Genomic DNA, 4604 nt, shown 5'->3' on the forward strand with positions numbered 1-4604 from the left:
CAGGAAGGTAGTTTTTACCATATTTCCCCCAAAATAAAACCAGGCTTTCTATTAATTTTAGCTCCAAAAGATGCAATTAGGGTTTATTTTCAAGGAATGACTTATTTTTCTCACATACAACAATCTACATTTGTTTATTTATTTATGCACAAAAATCTGCATTTATTCAAATCCAATCATCTTCTTCTGGAATATCTTCATAACTCTGCAAACCCTTAATTCTGGCCTGAATTGCTACAACTGTAAAATTTTAGGCCCCAATTTTTCATGACCAGCAATAGAGCTCTCCTTAAATGAGCAGTCTGTGTCTATGCAGCCTGCTCAGGGTACACTGGCAACAAGCTGTCAGTGATTTTACCCCATGAATTCTTCATCCAAGCCGCAGACCTCTTGCAGGGTAGTTGTCACAAAGTTTCCATTAAATCAAATGTTAATTGAAGACTTAGAAGACAGAAGCGGCAACAAAAATGATGACAGTTAAAAATGATGGTCCACACAAAAGCAATGAAAAATTGCAGGCACCAAAATTCAGAAGACTTATTTCGCACAAATGCATTAAGTATGTCCACTATAACACACGATGTAATGAATTAGAAAGATTCATATTAGACACAGCCAAGTCTGTTTGTTATCAAGTGTGCATGTTATTCACGTGTTGTGTCTACTCCAACTCGTCGTTCAGCAATAAGTCTCAAATTCCTCTGTTTACGTAAGCATTTACCTCTCATCCAAAGGTACTGGCTTAGGTATTTACAAATACCGAATTATAAAGTGTATAATTTAAGAGTTAATGTCAATATTATTTATATTTAATTATATACTAATATTACTTTATAATTCAACACAGTAGTCATATGCTACAATAGATCCACTAAATGCTGATGACCTCGGTGGGGCTTATTTTGGGAGTAGGGCTTATATTCCAAATACCCTGAAAAGTATTGCTAGAGCTTATTTTCTGGTTAGGTCTTCTTTTCAGAGAAATATGTTACTGATACAAACTTCTGTAGAAAGAATATGAGGGCACCAATGAGCAGTTTTCACAAGATGAAATGTAGTGAGATACAGTATAAGGTAGTAGTGTAAAGTCATTAGTAATCAAGGGAAGGTAGAAAATAAACTGAAGCACCTTACCTCCTCTAGAAAGAACTCAATGAAGATCAAGCAATTAAATATGAAAAAAGAGAAATCATAGAGAGGTGATCTGGGAGTTAGATGGAGGGGAAACAAATTATGGCCACTTAGCCTTAGGGGAAAGGGGATATTCTTTTTCTTAGAGGATGAGTGAAGGATAAGGTGAAATACAAGATGCAAAGACTCTGTGGTTCTAAAGGAACAGATTATAAAATTAAAAGCAAATCTAGCTGGGCATAGTGGTGCACACTTGTAACCCTAATCTCTGCTACTCAAGAGGCTGAGTCAGGAGCATATGAGTTTGTGGCCAGCCTGGGAAATACAATAAGGTACACATCAAAGAAAAGGGGAGAGTGGATGGTAAGGCGAGAGAGAAGGAAATTAAATATAAACCTAACTTATTACATAAGTTTCAAAATGCCAGAATAAGGAGTACCTTAAAGCCTGAAAGTACTAACATAAGCAAATAAAGGAAACAAGAAAACAATATACCTATTCATTTGACATTTATTAAGCCCTTTGTATACTCAAAATGCAATTTTATTAAAAGTAGAACTTGTCCTCAAGAAACTCAGGTAGAGAGATACTAATGCACAAAAATAATTATAATACAATGTGGTCACGTGCAATAGTAGAGATTTGAGCTTGGTGGCAAAGGCCTGTAATCCCAGCACTCTGGCAGGCAGAGGCAGGGAGATATAAAATTTGAGTTCAGCTTAGGGAATTTAGGAAACCATGCCTCAACACAAAAATTTACAAAAGCCTAGGACTGTAGCTTAGTGCAAAAGCCATGGGCTTCATTACCAGTACCAAAGTTGGACAGGGAGAGAGGGGGAAAGAATGAGGAGAATATTATGGTAGCACTGGAAAAGGGCTTCTAGTCCAGTATAGGAAGACTGAAGACAGGTGGGAAAGGTCAGACTTCCTTCTAGAAAGGAGAAGGTGATTTCTGGGCTGAGACTCAAAATTGTAAAAATTAAAACATCAGGTAAGAGATGGGTTAAGTTAAAACAAGAAAAACTAGGCAATTGTATTTTAGGAAGGAGCATAAGCAAAGGCAGAGATGGGAGAAATACCACTTTAAATGAGGTTCAGATGAAGTCCTACCTCCTCTGTGAAACTTCTAGGGATCCAGCTCACACCATCTCCCTTTCCAAACCACGCAGACTGTCCAGATTACCTGATTCTGATATTTGATTAGCACCTAACTGTGCACACTGCCCCATTCTCCCATGGTCTCTTCCACATAACTTTATTATATCAGGGTATAAACCACCCATAAACAATGTTCTTTTTCATTAAATGCTGACAGGTTTATGAAAGGTTTATTAAGCTCCATGTGGGAAACAACCTTGAGAACACAGTGAATGTTTGATCAACATTATTTTAAATTTCTATAAATGATATAAAGTTATGAAAAACATTTTGAGTTTTTTGAAAGTATACCAATATGAGTAAAACTTCTCTATTCTCAGTAAATCCTTGCTATATTTCTCTTTATTTTAAGAAAAAGAGTAGCACTTTCATATATGAATTTTAGAAATTTAGAAATATTTAAACTAAACATGAACAGTTTGAGATGTGTAAAGAAATAATAGAAATGAAAACTCTTCCCATATCAAGATGATCATGAAATAAACTACTACAGGTACTATAAATTCAACTAATCTAAAACAACACAATAGACACTTTTGGATCAAGGACATCAACAATGATTTTGGTCACCTTATAAATATATGAAAATTCTTAAAATACTGCTTAAACAATTATAATATTTAATTAAACTACAAAATTTTCAACTATAAAACAAATTATCTAAATGACTTATAAAAAGGTGATCTAACATAACTAAACCTTGCTAATTGACATTAAAATTTAAAATAATAATTGTAGCTTTATAAGATGTTAAACAGTACCAGAGAATTTTCTTAAGGCTTTTTTCTTATTAACAGAAAAGCTGACTCGGCTTCCTCATTTATTTCTCTGTCAAAATTAGTAAATAAACTCAATGGGTTATAAAAACTATGTGAATAATTTCCAACAAAATTATCACCCAAATGTACACAAAAATATTTTTCCTTATTTATAAAATCCTTTCCCAAAATGTATTTAAAGGGACACAGGTCCACAAGATAGCTTTTTCTTTTTTTTTTTGAGACAGGGTATTATTACATAGTTCAGGTTGGCCTTGAGCTCACTATGTAGCTTGGACTGGCCTCCAACTCATGGCCATCCTCCTTCCTCAGCCTCCTGACTGCTGTGATTTCAGGTGTGTGCTGCCACACCCAGCAAGTCTTCACAATGAAATAAACCTGGGAAACAGTGCATACCAACTCCCCACACTAGAGACTGACAGTCTCAACAGCATAGTGAGAACCTGTTTAACTCTCACTTGCCAAGTTTACTTAACCATGAAACATTTTTCTGTAAGTTACAAGGCAAATATTCTAAAAAATGTGTACCCCAAAGAACACACTTTGAAAAAATTTAATCTACAAAATCGACCTATGTTCTCACTTCACTATTGGCATGGCCTAATTTAGTTATAAGGAATAATTTCCCAAGAAACGCTGTTTTCATTGAACTGTTACCAACACCAATAGAAGAACATTCTCTGTCAACAAAGATACTACATCAACTGCTTCTTTCCATTACCACCCTTTACAACTTTCCAAAGTGCGTTCCATTAATAAATTCTTCACACACACACACACACACACACACACACACACACCAGAACCCCATAGTGAAGTAAAACTACAGGTTATGATTCATTCATCAGTCAAGAAATGGGTCTTAACCTGAATTTTTTTAAATGAAAGGCTAAGCTAGAAAATATAAAAGTACTTTGATCAAAGGTAAATATTGCCTCGTGTACACCTCACTTCGGGTGTATATACACATATTTATGCCGGCCTGCAAGACAAATATCTTGTTGGTGCTGAGGAGCGAGCCCAGAATTTCTTCTCTGCCTAGCACACTCTTGAGGTATATTCCAGCCCCTACATTGTGTTTTTTTGTTTGTTTGTATGTGTGTGTGTCTTTTTGAGACAGGGTCTCGATATGCAGTTGAGGCTGGCCTTGAGCTCACTGTGTAGCCCAGGCTGGTCTCAAACTCGCAACGATCCTGCCTCAGCCTCCCGAGTGCTGGGATTAGAGGCGTGCGCCACCACGCCGGGCTCCTACATTGTATTTTCATTGTGAGCCTAACCTTTTCCGGCCACGGGAGTCTCTGAACCTAGAGCAGCTCACAGGGCCTGGGCTCCGCGGAGACACGGGCTGGAGGCCACACTGGCTTGGAAAGACGCGCCCCCTTCTCACCGACTGTCCCTGGGGTCGTCGGGCGCAGGCGCCGTCCCTCCCTTCCCGGCGCCCATCTCTGCTCCTCCTCCCAGCCTCGCCCTTCCCGGCCCGGCCCGCGCGTCCGTGACCGGGGCGGCTGGAGGGCGCCCAGGCTGCGGCCTCTCCGT

The 4604-nt window shown here is 38.2% G+C and overlaps 1 protein-coding gene across 1 annotated transcript in view; it reads right to left on the reverse strand.

Annotated features, from left to right (window-relative positions):
* The window catches only part of Ccdc73 (coiled-coil domain containing 73), a gene marked incomplete at its 5' end in the record, with an annotated part of 113814 nt that extends 109235 nt beyond the window's left edge, over window positions 1-4579 (reverse strand). The window contains 1 exon segment of the mRNA XM_013502982.1: window positions 4456-4579.
* Window positions 4580-4604: the final 25 nt, after the last annotated feature.

Source organism: Chinchilla lanigera, unplaced genomic scaffold (genome assembly GCF_000276665.1).
Source record: "Chinchilla lanigera isolate Chin_1 unplaced genomic scaffold, ChiLan1.0 scaffold00075, whole genome shotgun sequence".
NCBI lineage: Eukaryota > Metazoa > Chordata > Mammalia > Rodentia > Chinchillidae > Chinchilla > Chinchilla lanigera.